The 19,687-nt window shown below is 43.4% G+C and overlaps 1 protein-coding gene across 1 annotated transcript in view; it reads right to left on the bottom strand.

Moving 5' to 3' along the window:
- The window catches only part of LOC124043722 (Krueppel-like factor 12), a 161,182-nt gene that overhangs the window by 50,545 nt on the left and 90,950 nt on the right, over positions 1–19,687 (bottom strand). The gene's annotated exons all lie outside the window — the stretch shown is intronic.

The following is a 19,687-nucleotide window of genomic DNA, read 5'->3' as shown; positions in this document are numbered from 1 at the left end:
GCCATAAAAAAGCCAGACATCGGTTTGCAACTGCACATGGGGACAAAAATCGTACTATTTGGAGAAATATCCTCTGGTCTGATGAAACAAAAATAGAACTGTTTGGCCATAATGACCATCATTATGTTTGGGAGAAAAAGGGGGATGCTTGCAAGCCGAAGAAGACCTTCCCAACGGTGAAGCACGGGGGTGGCAGCATCATGTTGTGGGGGGTACTTTGCTGCAGGAAGGACTGGTGCACTTAAAAAAATAGATGGCATCATGAGGCAGGAAAATTATGTGGATATATTGAAGCAACATCGCAAGATATCAGTCAGAAAGTTAAAGCTTTGTTGCAAATGGTCTTCCAAATGGACAATGACCCTGAGCATACTTCCAAAGTTGTGGCAAAATTGCTTAGGACAACAAAGTCAAGGTATTGGAGTGGCCATCACAAAGCCCTGACATCAACCCTGTAGAAAATGTGTGGGCAGAACTGAAAGAGTGTGTGCGAGCAAGGAGGCCTACAAACCTGACTCAGCTACACCAGCTCGGTCAGGAGGAATGGGCCAATATTCACTTATTATTATTGTGGGAAGCTTGTGGAAGGCAACCCAAAATGTTTGAATCAAGTTAAACAATTTAAAGGCAATGCTACCACATAATAATTGTGTATGTAAACTTCTTACCCACTGGGAATGTGATGAAAATGAAAATTCCGGAGTTCTAAATTGAGCAGCTGCTGAAAAATGAGCTCCTGTATTTATTGAGATTTAAATGTTTTTTTAGAGTGAAGTACATCGAAAAAAATCAAGAGAAAACTGCAAGACTCAATAGAAGACAAAACAAGGAACAAACTAAACAAGACAGGCTTTTGAAAAATTAACTATTTTTTTTTCATAAAATTGTACATTTATCTTAGCTAGGTGAATTGCTAGCAGAATTGTTTACTTGTTGCTAAGCAGTTGCTAGGGACTCTCCTGGAAGAAGCTAGCTAGCTTACAAAGAATAACAACAAAAAATATCTAGTTAACAGAAGAAAGGAAGACAAAATAAGGACAAAAGAAGGACAGAAGAAAAAGGAAAAGAAAGAGGACAACAAAGTGAAACAGTCAGCACTTCTATTGCAACTTCGTATTTCGTCGTCCTAACGTAGTCTACACTGCTATCTGCCCAGCAGCTAGCCAGCTAGCAAACGTCCACCGTCTACCGAATAGCAGCACTGTAGAAACTATTACACTCAACTGAACGACTTGATTAGTGTTAGCTAGCTACATAGTTGTCTTTGCTGTCTTCGTATCCAAGATAATTGTGTAGTTTAGAGTGTGTAGTCTTAGAGTGATTATCTTAATTTACCGAGGTTAGCTAGCCAGCTATTTGTCGTCCTTAACGTAGGAGACACTGCTAGCTAGCCAACAGCTAGCCAACGTCTACTGAATAGAACTTCCGCACTCAACAACCCGGTCGCATTCCGCTTCGCTCCACAGGTAGTATCACATTTTTCATTTCATTTCATTACAGCACAACGGTTTGATTTGTTTGATCGTAGCTAGCTACATAGCTAGCTACATAGCCGTCTGTGTATCAAAGATAATTGTGTAGTCTAGAGCGATTTTCTAGGTTAGCTAGCCAGCTATTGTCGTTCTTTTAACGCAACGTAACGTAATCAACACTGCTAGCTAGCCAGCTAGCCCCCGAATAGCAGCACTGTAGAAACTACTACACTCAACGGAACGACTTGATTAGTGTAGTGTCAACAACGCAGCCACTGTCAGCTAGCCTACAAAGTCAACAACGCAGCCACTGCCAGCTAGCCTACTTCAGCAGTACTGTATCATTTTTAATAATTTTAGTCAATAAGATTCTTGCTACGTAAGCTTAACTTTCTGAACATTCGAGACGTGTAGTCCACTTGTCATTCCAATCTCCTTGCATTAGCGTAGCCTCTTCTGTAGCCTGTCAACTATGTGTCTGTCTATCCCTGTTCTCTCCTCTCTGCACAGACCATACAAACGCTCCACACCGCGTGGCCGCTGCCACCCTAATCTGGTGGTCCCAGCGCGCACGACCCACGTGGAGTTCCAGGTCTCCGGTAGCCTCTGGAACTGCCGATCTGCAGCCAACAAGGCAGAGTTCATCTCAGCCTATGCCTCCCTCCAGTCCCTCGACTTCTTGGCACTGACAGAAACATGGATCACCACAGATAACACTGCTACTCCTACTGCTCTCTCTTCGTCCGCCCACGTGTTCTCGCACACCCCGAGAGCTTCTGGTCAGCGGGGTGGTGGCATAGGGATCCTTATCTCTCCCATGTGGTCATTCTCTCTTTCTCCCCTTACCCATCTGTCTATCGCCTCCTTTGAATTTCATGCTGTCACAGTTACCAGCCCTTTCAAGCTTAACATCCTTATCATTTATCGCCCTCCAGGTCCCCTCGGAGAGTTCATCAATGAGCTTGATGCCTTGATAAGCTCCTTTCCTGAGGACGGCTCACCTCTCACAGTTCTGGGCGACTTTAACCTCCCCACGTCTACCTTTGACTCATTCCTCTCTGCCTCCTTATTTCCACTCCTCTCCTCTTTTGACCTCACCCTCTCACCTTCCCCCTACTCACAAGGCAGGCAATACGCTCGACCTCATCTTTACTAGATGCTGTTCTTCCACTAACCTCATTGCAACTCCCCTCCAAGTCTCCGACCACTACCTTGTATCCTTTTCCCTCTCGCTCTCATCCAACACTTCCCACACTGCCCCTACTCGGATGGTATCGCGCCGTCCCAACCTTCGCTCTCTCTCCCCCGCTACTCTCTCCTCTTCCATCCTATCATCTCTTCCCTCTGCTCAAACCTTCTCCAACCTATCTCCTGATTCTGCCTCCTCAACCCTCCTCTCCTCCCTTTCTGCATCCTTTGACTCTCTATGTCCCCTATCTTCCAGGCCGGCTCGGTCCTCCCCTCCCGCTCCGTGGCTTGACGACTCAATGCGAGCTCACAGAACAGGGCTCCGGAAGGCCGAGCGGAAATGGAGGAAAACTCGCCTCCCTGCGGACCTGGCATCCTTTCACTCCCTCCTCTCTACATTTTCCTCCTCTGTCTCTGCTGCTAAAGCCACTTTCTACCACTCTAAATTCCAAGCATCTGCCTCTAACCCTAGGAAGCTCTTTGCCACATTCTCCTCCCTCCTGAATCCTCCTCCCCCTCCCCCCTCCTCCCTCTCTGCAGATGACTTCGTCAACCATTTTGAAAAGAAGATCGACGACATCCGATCCTCGTTTGCTAAGTCAAACAACACCGCTGGTTCTGCTCACACTGCCCTACCCTGTGCTCTGACCTCTTTTCCCCTCTCTCTCCAGATGAAATCTCGCGTCTTGTGACGGCCGGCCGCCCAACAACCTGCCCGCTCGACCCTATCCCCTCCTCTCTTCTCCAGACCATTTCCGGAGACCTTCTCCCTTACCTCACCTCGCTCATCAACTTATCCCTGACCGCTGGCTACGTCCCTTCCGTCTTCAAGAGAGCGAGAGTTGCACCCCTTCTGAAAAAACCTACACTCGATCCCTCCGATGTCAACAACTACAGACCAGTATCCCTTCTTTCTTTTCTCTCCAAAACTCTTGAACGTGCCGTCCTTGGTCAGCTCTCCCGCTATCTCTCTCAGAATGACCTTCTTGATCCAAATCAGTCAGGTTTCAAGACTAGTCATTCAACTGAGACTGCTCTTCTCTGTATCACGGAGGCGCTCCGCACCGCTAAAGCTAACTCTCTCTCCTCTGCTCTCATCCTTCTAGACCTATCGGCTGCCTTCGATACTGTGAACCATCAGATCCTCCTCTCCACCCTCTCCGAGTTGGGCATCTCCGGCGCGGCCCACGCTTGGATTGCGTCCTACCTGACAGGTCGCTCCTACCAGGTGGCGTGGCGAGAATCTGTCTCCTCACCACGCGCTCTCACCACTGGTGTCCCCAGGGCTCTGTCCTAGGCCCTCTCCTATTCTCGCTATACACCAAGTCACTTGGCTCTGTCATAACCTCACATGGTCTCTCCTATCATTGCTATGCAGACGACACACAATTAATCTTCTCCTTTCCCCCTTCTGATGACCAGGTGGCGAATCGCATCTCTGCATGTCTGGCAGACATATCAGTGTGGATGACGGATCACCACCTCAAGCTGAACTTCGGCAAGACGGAGCTGCTCTTCCTCCCGGGGAAGGACTGCCCGTTCCATGATCTCGCCATCACGGTTGACAACTCCATTGTGTCCTCCTCCCAGAGCGCTAAGAACCTTGGCGTGATCCTGGACAACAAACTGTCGTTCTCAACTAACATCAAGGCGGTGGCCCGTTCCTGTAGGTTCATGCTCTACAACATCCGCAGAGTACGACCCTGCCTCACACAGGAAGCGGCGCAGGTCCTAATCCAGGCACTTGTCATCTCCCGTCTGGATTACTGCAACTCGCTGTTGGCTGGGCTCCCTGCCTGTGCCATTAAACCCCTACAACTCATCCAGAACGCCGCAGCCCGTCTAGTGTTCAACCTTCCCAAGTTCTCTCACGTCACCCCGCTCCTCCGCTCTCTCCACTGGCTTCCAGTTGAAGCTCGCATCCGCTACAAGACCATGGTGCTTGCCTACGGAGCTGTGAGGGGAACGGCACCTCAGTACCTCCAGGCTCTGATCAGGCCCTACACCCAAATAAGGGCACTGCGTTCATCCACCTCTGGCCTGCTCGCCTCCCTACCACTGAGGAAGTACAGTTCCCGCTCAGCTCAGTCAAATCTGTTCGCTGCTCTGGCTCCCCAATGGTGGAACAAACTCCCTCACGACGCCAGGACAGCGGAGTCAATCACCACCTTCCGGAGACACCTGAAACCCCACCTCTTTAAGGAATACCTAGGATAGGATAAAGTAATCCTTCTCACCCCCCTTAAAATATTTAGATGCACTATTGTAAAGTGGTTGTTCCACTGGATGTCATAAGGTGAATGCACCAATTTGTAAGTCGCTCTGGATAAGAGCGTCTGCTAAATGACTTAAAATGACTTAAATGTAATGAAAGAAATAAAAGCTGAAAGAAATAATTCTCTCTAATATTATTCTGATATTTCACATTTTTATAATAAAGTGGTGATCCTAAAGGACCTAAAACAGGGATTTTTTACTCTGATTAAATGTCAGGAATTGTGAGCAACGGAGTTTTAATGTATTTGGCGAAGATGTATGTAAACTTCCGACTTCAACTGTTTACTTGCTAACTCCTTTGACTGTACTGCATGATTGTAGCAGGTTTACTAACATGGTAGTTCTAGTAGCTATGTTGACATTGACGTTATAATATGGTGACAATGGTGTAGGCTGTGTGTAATGGTTATGATGAAGGCTTGGCCTGGAAAGTTTTTTTCAGCCAGTCACAGACAGCTGGGATAAGGTGAGAGGAGAAGAGCGTTTAGATGCGAAAAGAAAGGGATCATGCTGTATGTAATGTGGCTGTTATGAAAAGGTAACTGTGCATGTTATCAGGGATGTATTTATTCCAATGATTCTGTTAAAAAATATATATATTAAATGGAAACAAACTAAACAGAACGAGGATAAACATACCTGAATTTGTTCAATAGAAATTCCAGTTTGTAACTAATGATTACACCCGAGATTAGCTACAAATAAAATTAAAACTAAATAAATAAAGATGCTGGCAGGAGTGTGTAAGGCCGTTTTGAATATGTCAATGTCTGTCACTTTGATTATTCAATTCATAGGCTAGGTTGTAGCTACCTCATGATGGGTATAGGGAACATTTGATTATCATGTTGTAGCCTAAACCTATCTATGTTACATTGAGCTGTGTGAATGAGATATGAATGAAAGTCATCCAATATGTTGTAATAGAAATAAGGCCATGCTCATAAAAAAATGTGCTATCTTCCCTCATCTTAAACGGCACCGATGGCCACTGGTGTAGTGGTAGAACCAAAACGTGCAGCCCTCGTGGTCCCAAAGAAGAGTTTGGGAAATGCTGCCCTAACCACTTTAAGCAATGCATTCAAATAAAGTTTTGCTGTATAAAGAACTTGCTTTATGCTTTATAAATGAAAACATGCCTGTATGATGTGTAGCTATTTGTCAAATTAAAGTGCTCTTCATGGTTGCAAAGGCAAGGGAAGCAAATGCCGCATGTGTGTGTGTACGTACCTATCGCCGTGCCTAACATTACTATAATATAATGTTCACAAGTATATATGAAACAGAATATCTGACGCAGGGTAAGTTGAAAAATGACCAAGATCTAAAAATGTCCCAGTATCCCTTTAACTGTAATTGATTGAGCTTGCTTGGCACAATTAAATCAATGACATAGTCTCCAAAAGTGTCAAACCACACCCATCTGGCACTCCCATTGAAACTCCAGACAGACTTAAGCAAACACTCAAAGTATTGAAGATTTCAGTCACTATTTGTACCCAGGTCTGACTATTACAGCAGGAAGAAAACACAGCCAATACTAAAACTACAACTCTGTCTCTGGGTTTCCTTTATAGGGTCTTCCTTTCCCCCAACACTGATAATCTACATTTTCAGCAAGCCCCCTAATTACACAGGGTGATTAGTAGAGACGTTAGTTTGAAAATGTGTATTTTGAGCAAGGGAAGGGGACACAAAAGAGGAGTGCATGGTGGAGAGGTGGGCAGAGCCCCAGCGGGTTTCGCCTTTTGTTTCCAGTCAAGCGTTGTTTCCATGGCAACCTCCTGCTGGAGACAGTGAAAGGGTACACGCCCATCTCTCTGAAAGAGAATGGCCAACCTGTGTGTGAATGCGTGCGAGAGAGAGAGGACAGCAGTTCTCCCATCATTCTCCTGATCCTACCCTTCAAGATAGTGTAGTATAGATAATTTATACAGGAATAGATCCCAAAGAGAAATTATGAAGATGACTTCCTGAGCCCATCCATCTACGAACTTGAAGAGCCTAACCAAACCTTGTAAACCAACAAGTTTACAAATAAGATTAAGACTAATAATGAATTCATCACATTTCACCTAATACAGCGACATTTAGGGAAGCTTATGTGTCTGCAACACAGTATTGATACATAAAGAATAAATGTCACATTCTACAAAGAAGCACAAAAGTGTGGAGCTGTTGTCCAGTGGTAACACTCCAGGTTCTATGCACATGTGTGACCCCTGCAGGAGACTGGTGTTCAATCTACAGTTGCGCTGTGTATGTTCCTTATCTAACCCCCACTGCTTGTAATCTGTCTGTCAGCAATGCATAAAAAAGACAAAAGGAGTGTGACTCTCCATGAAAAAATAAGAACAATAAAGTGCCTATTTGTGTGATCCAACAAAGAATTACAGTTGAAGTCGGAAGTTTACATAAACTAGTTTTAATGACTCCAACCTAAGTGTATCAACTACTCCACAAATTTCGTGTGAAAAAACTATCGTTTTGGAAAGTCGGTTAGGACATCTACTTTGTGCATGACACAAGTCATTTTTCCAAAAATTGTTTTCAGACAGATTATTTCACTGTATCACAATTCCAGTGGATCAGAAGTTTACATACACTAAGTTGACTATGCCTTTAAACACCTTGGAAAATTCCGGAAAATTATGTCATGATTTTAGAAGACTCTGATAGGCTAATTGACAACATTTGAGTCATTTGGAGGGGTACCTGTGGATGTATTTCAAGGCCTACCTTCAAACTCAATGCCTCTTTGCTTGAAATGGGAATATCAAAAGAAATCAGCCAAGACCATCTTAACAAAAATTGTAGACCTCCACAAGTCTGGTTCATACCTAGGAGCAATTTCCAAACACCTGAAGGTACCAGGTTAATCTGTACAAACAATAGTACGCAAGTATAAAGACCATGGGACCACGCATCTGTCATACTGCTCCGGAAGGAGAATCATTCTGTCTCCGAGAGATGAACGTACTTTGTTGTGAAAAGTGCAAATCAATCCCAGAACAACCGAAAAGGACCCTGTGAAGATGCTGGAGGAAAATAGGTACAAAAGTATCTATATCCACAGTAAAACGAGTCCGATATCAACATAACCTGAAAGGCCGCTCAGCAAGGAAGAAGCCACTGCTCCAAAACCGCGGTAAAAAAGCCACACTACGGTTTGGAACTGCACATGGGGACAAAGATTGTACTTTTTGGAGAAATGTCCTCTCGTCTGATGAAACAGAAATATAACTGAAAAGGGGGAGGCTTGCAAGCCGAAAAACACCATCCCAACCGAGAAGCACGGGGGTGGCAGCATCATGTTATGGGGGTGCTTTGCTGCAGGCGGGACTGGTGCACTTCACAAAACGTTCATCCCTCATGATGCCATCTAGTTAAGTGGATATATTGAAGCAACATCTCAAGACATCAGTCAGGAAGTTTGGTCACAAGTTTGGTCACAAATGGGTCTTCCAAATGGACAATGGCCCCAAGCATACTTCCAAAGTTGTGGCAAAATGGCTTAAGGACAACAAAGTCAAAGTATTGGAGTGGCCATCACAAAGCCCTGCCCAAAATCCTATAGAGAATATGTGGGCAGAACTGAAAAAAATTGTGTGCGAGCAAGGAGGCCTACAAACCTGACTCCGTTACACCAGCTCTGTCAGGAGGAGTGGGCCAGAATTCACCCATCTTATTGTGGGAAGCTTGTGGAAGGATACCCGAAACGTTTGACTCAAATGAAATAATTTAAAGGCAATGCTACCAAATACCAATTGAGTGTATGTAAACTTTTGACCCACTGGGAATGTGATGGTAGAAATAATAAAATAAAAAAGTATTCTCTCTACTATTATTCTGACGTTTCACATTCTTATAATAAAGTGGTGATCCTGACTGACCTGAAACAGGGAATTTTTACTAGGATTAAATGTCAAGAATTGTGAAAAAACGCATTTAAATTTGTTTGACTAAGGTGTACGCAAACTTCCGACTTTAACTGTACATGGGTGTGCATTCCACTATAGGATAGTGTGACTGAAGTGAAATGTACTTTGGCTTGCTCTGCATTGCTTTTCAAATCAGAAAAACAGTTTGTTTAGATACTATTGCATAAGTACTACCAAACCCAATGACTACATTACAGTTCTGTGTTCTGTCTGTTACACACACACACACAGCAATGCTCTGTGTGCCTCATGTTTTGGCTGTATCACTACAGTGACTGTGTCTGCCCCACCCAAAGCTGACCCCGATTCCACTGATCTCTTCTCACACACTGGGTGGAGCTGTTGATGTTGCTGTGTGTGAGTGTTCTCAATGTACACTGCCAGCCATTTTCAATATCGGTCTCCACCCTATTACGCAAGCCTTGTTTTTACTCTCATTCGTCCTCTCTCCTCTTCCAGAGAGCAGACACCCAGTGTTTAAAACGTGTGTGTGTGTGTGTGTGTGGTGTGAGAGACAGCAACCTCAGATAAACAAGGTTCTTTGACAAAAAACTGCTCCCCGGTATACAGCTCCAGTCCACTTGACAGAAACACCCAAAGTCACTAGTGGTTTAAACACACTGACTGTAAAATCACACCCTGTAGTAAGCCTGCCTGCTCTAAAACAGAAGGTTCAGGCAGGGCCACGCCAGCTAACCACAAACATACAAGCATGCACACAGGCATACATGCACGCACACAGGCATACATGCACCCACTCATGAACATAAATTACACACAAATGCTCTCTCTGTCTCTCTTGCTCTCTTTCTCCCATTTAACCTGAACACATCTCTCCCATCTCTTTATCCCCCATAAACAAAACAATTAGAATACAACATTTGTTAAACAGCAGTAACCGTTGCAAGGTATAAACGTTTCGTTTTTTTTGTTGTTCAGCATTAAGTCCAGCAGGTGATTAGCACAGCATTACAATTCAGTCATTCAACAGACGATCTTATCGAGAGCATTCATTATCATATTTTCTCGCATTGGTCCCCCCGTGGGGACCCCACCACCCTGGCGTAGCAAGTGCCATGCTCAACCAACTGAACCACACGAGACCAATAGCATGTCGTGGGTAGCATTGGACCTTTGGGATGGGGGCGGCCAAGGTGGGGCTGGTGGGGCTAATTAGACCAGCTATTGGTTCAGTCCGACTTGGTAAGGTGCTACTCTGGTCAGCAGAGGATGGACCAGTGAGTGAGTGGTTGGGAGACTTGCTTAAAGTGGAAGATGTTCCCTGTCACCATTTGCTGTCCACCTTGTGCTGTGATCATGGTTCCTTTGATTGCAGTGACTTGGTGTATGTCTGGATGGAAAGGTGACTGGAATTTGTTGGCAGATCGCAGCGGTCTGAAGAGCACGAAGTCTCCAATGTCAAGTGGCGAGGCATCTTTCATGATGCTCTTTCATTTTTAGCTTTACCTTTGTGTCTGTCTGTGGCTCTCAGCTTGTTAGGGTCCATGGAAGGAAGGCTGAATTTGTTGATTGAACATAACTGTAACGGGAGGTTTTCCAGTGGAGCAGGGTTCTGTCGCTCTGTCGGCTCTTACAGAATGTCTTTGCTCTTGCTGAATGTCTTTGTGTTGCAGCGTAGCAATGCAAAGGGTCTTTTTCAGAGTCTGCATGAATCGTTCCACTTCTGCATTGGCCTGTGGCCAATGTGGTGTTATTCTTCTGTGATTGAATCCCAGGTAGGTAGGGGAAGAGGAAAAACCCTGGGAATTGAAAGGTGGTCCATTGTTACTCTTAACAAATGCAGGGTTGTCAAGGAAGAGAAGATCTTCTCCAGCTTTGGAATGACTGCCATAGCAGATGTACTGGATACTTCTGGAAAACTTAACCCATGAATACAAACAGCAGTGGTGTGTATTCATGGATGCCAAGGGAAGCCAAGCTTCCCCAAATATTTTACTAATATTATTTTCCCTTCTCTTTGTGTTTTCATAATTTTCCTTAAATTTGCTGAATCTCTCTGACTGGCAAAATCATCCAAGAGAGTGAAACAGCGCCCCTCTGTCTCAGTATGTGTAGCCCATACAAAAAGAGTATGACTGTATGATTTGATATATTGATGCCAGCAAGCATTTGGCCTCCCTTGATAAAAAAAACATAAAATCATTTGCCAATCAATGAGTTCAACTGTGGGTAGTCCTGGCACAGAAAAACCATCCCCCAAGGGAGGCCAGTTTGGATTTGGCTTCACGCAAATCAAATCACATCGAAAGAAAATCATTGTCATTATCAGAAAAAGGTGTCTGTTTCTGGTCTGTTTGTGTTGTTGTCCTGCAGTAGCTAGCTAAATTGGCCCTTTCCTAAGCCAGGGATGGAGATTTGTGGTTTTGACTTAATTGTCCGTAAAGACCAATGATTACAACGATGATTCTGATCAAACCATAAATTCATATGTTGTGGCCTGAGATGACTGAAGTACAATATGTAGCCTAGTAGGCTCACGCTAACTACCTTGCTAACTTGGCGGGTTCATTATTTCCCATGCCAGGAAAAAAGGCTAGCAAGCATTTTAGCCAGGTGACCTGCGACAACAAAAAATTAACAATGTGTACTACTCTATGACAAAGACATTGACAGTTTTACGAACATGAAAGAGAAGAGGATAGCATTGTCGGTCAACTAGTCTATGGCACGTATGCACACACACAGAGAAATCAGTACCATGGATTGGACTAAATCGTTTTTTTTATCTTTACATTTCTTTTCACTGTACTAGACTAGCCTAGTTTATTTAATGATGTTGAAATGTTTAAGTTGAAATGGTGCTGAAAGAGTGGAGGCAGTGCTCCTGTTTTCTTTGTGCTTTAACTCTCAGTGGTTCTAAATGAGTAGTTGTTTAGTAAGTCAGAGATCATCAACAAGATTCAGACGCGGGATGATTTTTTCTTGGGCGGATGTCATAGGGCTGGAACATAATTACAAATAATTTATAGACTAGAAATTGATCGCAAGAAGCCCAAACAGATATAATATTTGACTAAAACAGAATCATTTCAAACCGTGCTTACATTTGGATACGATCACATATTGTTTTATCTCGCTATTATGCTTGCGAATACTTTGGAAAAGTAAAATCACTTTGAGCTGATTTGCTGGTGTTTTTAAAGTCATTTATCCCACCAGTAAGGGAACCCTGCTGTACATAATGTAACTGTTTGTTACATGCAATATTTGCTTTGTAGACTTCCACCGAAAGATGGTGGCTCTCCAGTTTTGTGATGAAACAAAAGCATGTGAGATTGAATTTGTTCCGCCACTGTGTAACTGTTGTCTTTTTGTTGTTTCGACCGTATTTCATATCACGGTAGAGTATGAACAAATGAGTTATAGAGCAAACAATGCCCGGCTCTGTAGCGCTGCTGCTATGACAGGTGTAATTCCCCTGAACAGCAGATCAGTTCAGAGTTTTTAAAGTTTAGGCAGTGTAGTTAAGATTGCTAGGTTGGAGATACAGTTGAAGTCGGAAGTTACCATACACCTTAGCCAAATACATTTAAACTCAGTTTTCCACAATTCCTGAAATTTAATCAGAGTAAAAATTCCCTTTCTAAGGTCAGTTAGGATAACCACTTTATTTTAAGAATGTGAAATGTCAGAATAATAGTAGAGAGAATTATTTATTTCAGCTGTTATTCCTTTCATCACATTCCCAGTGGGTCAGAAGTTTACATACACTCAATTAATATTTGGTAGCGTTGCCTTTAAATTGTTTGACTTGGGTCAAACATTTTGGATTGCCTTCCACAAGCTTCCCACAATAAGTTGGGTGAATTTTGGCACATTAACCCATTTTGCCACAACTTTGGAAGTGTGCTTGGGGTCATTGTCCATTTGGAAGACCCATTTGTGACCAAGTTTGAACTTCCTGACTGATATCTTGAGATGTTGCTTCAATTATATCCACATAATTTTCCTCCCTCATGATGCCATCTAGTTTTGTGAAGTGCACCAGTCCCTCCTGCAGCAAAGCACCCCCACGTGATGCTGCCATCCCCGTGTGTCACGGTTGGGATGGTGTTCTTCGGCTTGCAAGCATCCCCCTTTTCCCTCCAAACATAATGGTCATTATGGCCAAACAGTTCAATTTTTGTTTCATCAGACCAGAAGACATTTTTCCAAATAGCGCGATATTTGTCCCCATGTGCAGTTACAAACCGTAGTCTAGCTTTTTTATGGTGGATGTGGAGCAGTGTCTTCTTCCTTGCTGAGCAGCCTTTCAGGTTATGTCGATGTAGGACTCGTTTTACTGTGGATTTAGATCATTTTGTACCTATTTCCTCCAGCATCTTCGCAAGGTCCTTTGCTGTTGTTCTGAGATTGATGCACTTTTCACACCAAAGTACATTAATCTCTAGGAGACAAGCAGTAGGATGACTGTGTGGTCCCTTGGTGTTTATATTTGTGTACTATTGTTTGTACAGATAAACGTGGTACCTTCAGGTGTTTGGAAATTGCTCCCAAGGATGAACTAGACTTGTGGAGGTCCACAATTTTTTTCTGAGGTCTTGGCTGATTTCTTTTGATTTTCCCATTGTGTCAAGCAAAGAGGAACTGAGTTTGAAGGTAGGCTTTGAAATAAATCCACAGTTACACCTCCAATGGACTCAAATTATGTAAATTGGCTTTAGAAGCTTCTGATAGGCTATGACATAATGTTCTGGAATTTTCCAAGGTGTTTAAAGGCACAGTCAACTTAGTGTATGTAAACTTCTGACCCACTGGAATTGTGATACAGTGAATTATAAGTGAAATAATCTATCTGTAAACAATTGTTGGAAAAATTACTTTGATGTCCTAACTGTCTTGCCAAAATTATAGGTTGTTAACAATACATTTTTGGAGTGGTTGAAAAACTAGTTTTAATGACTCCAACCTAAGTGTATGTAAACTTCAGACTTCAACTGTAGGTCATCTGTGTGTTCCAGAAGGGTGTGCCATTGTTCTGTTCTAACACCATTGGTTAGTCTGAGTAGACATGGTTCAGACTGTGTTGCTGCTTGGATTTCAGCCAGTGTCATAGCACGTGGAACATTGTGATTGACCACAAAGCGCACATGAGCTTCTGCTAGCTCTGAGGCATGGATATCATTAGGCCCCTGTTTGAGGACTGAGTGTCTGGAGAAGTTATCTGCTGGATTGCCAGATCCAGCCTTGTAGACAACAGAGAACGTGAAGTTTTGAAGTTTCAGCAACCATATTTCCATTCTTGGTGGAGGGGAGGACGAGGGTTTGTTGAAAGATACGCACAAGCTGTTTTGTGTCAGTAATCACAGTGAAGGTGTGTCCGACTATGTAGAGCTGAAAATGAAGGCAACCCCAGATTTTTCCCAGTGCCTCCCTATCCATCTGTGAATATCATTGCTCCATATATGTGCATATTTCAACCCGAGCCAAGACTGCGCCAAGACCGTGATCCATTTACCTGGATGGTTTGCCTAGGTTCTGCAGTAGGAGTAGCAATGGTTGGATCCACCCGTGTAAAGAGATAGCTGGGCTTTCATCATCAGGGTTAAGTGTGGTTTTGGTATTTTCAGGCACAAGTGAATGTTCAGTTTGTCTGTGGTGCGGGTTAGGGTTATCTACTTTTGCCAAATAATTAATTTTCCCACAGTTGTAGCATGTGTGGCCATTTGCAGGGCACTCTCCTTGGTGAGGGAATGAACCGCCACAGTTAAAAGCATGTGCACCGACGTGCAGTAGTGGGTGCAGCCCTGGATTGTTGAGCTTGCTGGCCCTTGCGATCTATTCTGGGTAGTACCAGGATGTTTTTCCATTTCCTTTGCTTGTATTTCTGATACTTCATTTATTCAAGCTATTTCCAGGAGCTTTGTGAGAGTCATTATATGGTCCGTGAGAGCATGTCTCCTCAGTTTGTTGGATGAGAAACTTTGAACAATCTGCCTTCTAATTTCTGAGTCAGCATCAGGAAATCATAGGAAGCAGCAAGTGTACGCAGGCAAACATATTATTCACCAATAATTTCAGTCTCGGATTAAACAGTTTGTCTGAATTTGTAGACCTAAAAATATAAATTTGTCATTGGTGAAAAACATTGAGTCAGTACAGTTTTAGATTTGTCAGACTTATCATCTCCTGTGTCTGGAAGTGTAGAAAAAATATAGAAAAGTTTCACCCCACAATAGCGGAGTAGCATGGCACGTTCCCATGCATTATATTTGATGTTCAATGCTAACAGGACATTTTTGGCTAATATGTTATTAGATTGTAGCTAGCTGGAAAGGTTTGTGGCATGCTGACATTTCCATAATTGGTCAGAATAAACTCATGAAAAACAATGTAAGGGTTCAAACTAAATCCACAAAATCCTTGTTACCATTTGTGGTGTAGCTGTTCTTAGTACTAAAGAGGGGAATCCTAGTGTAAGGAATATGTAAATCTTGGTCTCATTTATTTTTCTTCTGTCCCGTACTATTACATGTAAATCCTATTTCTCTCTGGGTATCACTCCCATAGCCCATAACTAGTGTGCTCTTGTGGCCAAAATCATATTTTTGCATCTACCTATACATTTTGAGAATTGTTGGTATTTTCGCTCATTAAAATTAGCAATTTTAAAAAAGTAATCATAAATGTGTAAAACTTACCCACTTTAAAATGGACATACATAATTTAAAAACCTACATTATTTTACATTTCAAACTGGACTATATTTATTAACTTATTTTGAAGAGAAGTGGATTGGGTTTACATAGGCATTTGGCAGGCTTGGAACCAGCTGGCCGCCCGGCAAAACTGAGCAATCGGGGGAGAAGGGCCTTGATCAGGGAGGTGACCAAGAACCCGATGGTCACTCTGACAGAGCTCTATAGTTCTTCTGTGGAGATGGGAGAACCTTCCAGAAGGACAACCATCTCTGCATCACTCCAAGAATCAAGCCTTTATGGTAGAGTGGCCAGAAGGAAGCCACCCTTCAGTAAAAGGCACATGAAAGCCTGCTTGGAGTTTGCCAAAAGGCACCTAAAGGACTCAGACCATGAGAAACAAGATTATCTGGTCTGATGAAACCAAGATGGAACTCTCTGAATGCCAAGCTACAAGTCTGGAGGAAACCTGGCACCATCCCTACGGTGAAGCATGGTGGTGGCAGCATCATGCTGTGGGGGATGTTTTTCAGAAGCAGGGACTAGGATAATAGTCAGGATCAAGGAAAAGATGCACAGAGCAAAGTACAGAGAGATCCTCGATGAAAACCTGCTCAAGAACACTCAGGACCTCAGACTGGGGTGAAGTCTCATCTTCCAACAGGTCAACGACCCTAAGTACACAGTCAAGACAACGCAGGAGTGGCTTCGGGACAAGTCTCTGAACATCCTTGAGTGGCCCAGCCAGAGCCTGGACATGAACCTGATCAAACATCTCTGGAGAGACCTGAAAATATCTGTGCAGCGACGCTCCCCATTCAATCTGACAGAGCATGAAAGGATCTACAGAAAGGAATGGGACAAACTCCCCAAATACAGGTGTACCAAGCTTCTAGCGTCATACCCAGGAAGACTCAAGGCTGTAATCGCTGCCAAAGGTGCATCAACAAAGTACATAGTAAAGGGTCTGAATACTTATGTAAATGTGATATTTCTGTAGTTTTTTTATACATTTGCTAAAAAAACTAATTTGGGGTATTGTGTGTAGATTGATGAGGGGGGGGGGGGGAACGATATAACCATTTTAGAATTCCTTTCCGAAGGCACTGTATATACCTGTATATATTACACACAGTGCCTTCGGGAAGTATTCAGACCTCTTGACACACATAAACACACACACACACACACACACACACACACACACACACACACACACACACACACACACACACACACACACACACACACACACACACACACACACACACACACACACACACACACACACACACACACACACACACAAACATACACATATACATATATATACACATACACATACACATACACATACACATACACATACACATATATACACATATATACACATACATATATACATGGTGCTTGCCTACGGAGCTGTAAGGGGAACGGCACCTCAGTACCTCCAGGCTCTGATCAGGCCCTACACCCAAACAAGGGCACTGCGTTCATCCACCTCTGGCCTGCTCGCCTCCCTACCACTGAGGAAGTACAGTTCCAGCTCAGCCCAGTCAAAACTGTTCGCTGCTCTGGCCCCCCAATGGTGGAACAAACTCCCTCACGACGCCAGGACAGCGGAGTCAATCACCACCTTCCGGAGACACCTGAAACCCCACCTCTTTAAGGAATACCTAGGATAGGATAAAGTAATCCTTCTCACCCCCCCCTTAAAAGATTTAGATGCACTATTGTAAAGTGGCTGTTCCACTGGATGTCATAAGGTGAATGCACCAATTTGTAAGTCGCTCTGGATAAGAGCGTCTGCTAAATGACTTAAATGTAATGTAAATGTAAATGTACACATACATATATACACACACATACATATATACATACACATATATATACACACATACACACATACACATATATACACACATGCACATATATATATATATATATATACACACACACACACACACACACACACACACACACACACACACACACACACACACACACACACACACGTGTATATACAGTGCCAGTCAAACGTTTGGACACACCTACTCATTCAAGGGGTTCTTTATTTGTACTATTTACTATGAAATAACTATGAAATAACAGAAGGAATCATGTAGTGTCTAAAAAATTGTTAAACAAAACAAAATATATTTTATTTTTGAGATTCTTAAAAGTAGCCACCCTTTGCCTTGATGTCATCTTTGCAAGAAACATGAGCAATGGACATTAGACCGGAGGAAACCTGTCCTTTGTGAGATTTTCTTTCCAACCGCCGTGTCTTTGTGAGATGCAGAGTAGGTGAACAGATGATCGCTGCATGTGTAGTTCCCACCATGAAGCATGGAGGAGGAAGTGTGATGCCAGGAAGGTGCTTTTCTGGTGACTCAAGGCACACTTAACCAGAATTTAATGCACACTTAACCAGCATGGCTTCTATAGCGATACGCCATCCCATCTGGTTTGCGCTTAGAGGGACTATCATTTGTGTTTCAACAGGACAATGACCCAACACACCTCCAGGCTGTGTTAGGGCTAATTGACCAAAAAGGAGAGTGATGGAGTGCTGCATTAGATTACCTGGCCTCCACAATCACCCAACCTCAGCGGCAGGTAGCCTAGTGGTTAGTGTTGGACTAGTAACCAAAAGTTTGCTAGATTGAATCCCTGCGCTGACAAGGTAAAAATCTTTAATTCTGCCCCTGAACAAGACAGTTAACCCACTGTTCCTAGGCCATCATTGAAAATAAGAATTTGTTGCCTAGTTAAATAAAGGAAAAATACAAAAAAATCAATTGAGGTGGTTTGGGATGAGTTGGACTGCAGAGTGAAGGAAAAGCAGCCTTCAAGTACTCAGCATATGTGGGAACTCATTCAAGACCATTGGAAAAGCATTCCAAGTGAAGCTGGTTGAGAGAATGCCCAGAGTGCGCAAAGAGTAGCTACTTTAAAGAATCTAAACTATATGTTGATTTGTTTTACACCTTTTTGGTTACTACATGACTCCATATGTATTATTTCATAGTTTTGATGTCTTCACTATTATTCTACAATGTACAAAATAATAAAACATAAACAAGAACCCTTGAATGAATAGGTTTGTCCAAACTTTTGACTGGTGCTGTATTTGGAGTATTAATCACTGAACAAAAATATAAACGCAACATCTAAAGTGTTGGTCAAATGTTACATGAGCAGAAATAAAATATCCCAGGAATTGTCCATATGCACAAGAAGCTCATTTCGCAATGCAATATGCATGCAATATGCATGCTGACTGCAGGAATGTCCACCAGAGCTGTTGTCAGAGAATTGCATGCTAATTGCTCGACAATAAGCCGCCTCCAACGTTGTTTTAGAGAATTTGGCAGGACGTCCAACCGGGCTCACAACCGCAGACCCTGTGTAACCAAGCCAGGCATGGACCTCCACATCCTTCTTCTTCACCTGTGGGATGGTGTGAGACCAGCCACCATTCTTTGGTTTGCACAACCTAAAGTATTTCTGCACAAACTCTCAGAAACCATCTTAGAGAAGCTCATCTGAGTGCTCGTCGTCCTCATCAGGGTCTTGACCTGACTGCTGTTCAGCGTCGTAACCCCCTTCAGTGGGCAAATTCTCACCTCCGATGGTCACTGCCACAGCTCATATAGCTATTTGCTGTGAACAGTGACCCATAGTGGTGGTGGGTTTTGATATGGGCAGGCATAAGCTACGGACAAAGAACACAATTGCATTTTATCATTTGCAATTTGAATGCAGAGATACCGTGACGAGGTCCTGAGGGCCATTGTCGTGCCATTCATCCGCCACCATTACCTCATGTTTCAGCATGATAATGCATGGCTCATTGTCACAAGGATCTATGCACAAGTCCTGAAAGCTGAAAATATGCCAGTTTTCCCATGACCTGCATACTCACCGGACATGTCACCCATTGAGCATATTTGGAATGATCTGGATGTGTATAATATCGTGGTGTAGTGATACAGCCATTGAAGAGGTGTGGGAGAACATTCCAAAGGCCACAATCAACAGCCTGATCAACTCTATGTGAAGGAGATGTGTCGCGTTGTACGAGGCAAATGGTGGTCACACCAGATACTGACTGCTTTTAAAAAAAGATGATTATCTGCATTCCCAG

Source organism: Oncorhynchus gorbuscha, linkage group LG09, assembly GCF_021184085.1.
Source record: "Oncorhynchus gorbuscha isolate QuinsamMale2020 ecotype Even-year linkage group LG09, OgorEven_v1.0, whole genome shotgun sequence".
NCBI classification, from domain to species: domain Eukaryota; kingdom Metazoa; phylum Chordata; class Actinopteri; order Salmoniformes; family Salmonidae; genus Oncorhynchus; species Oncorhynchus gorbuscha.
The sequence above is the reverse complement of the archived record's forward strand: the minus strand, read 5'-3'. Positions and strand labels throughout refer to the sequence as shown.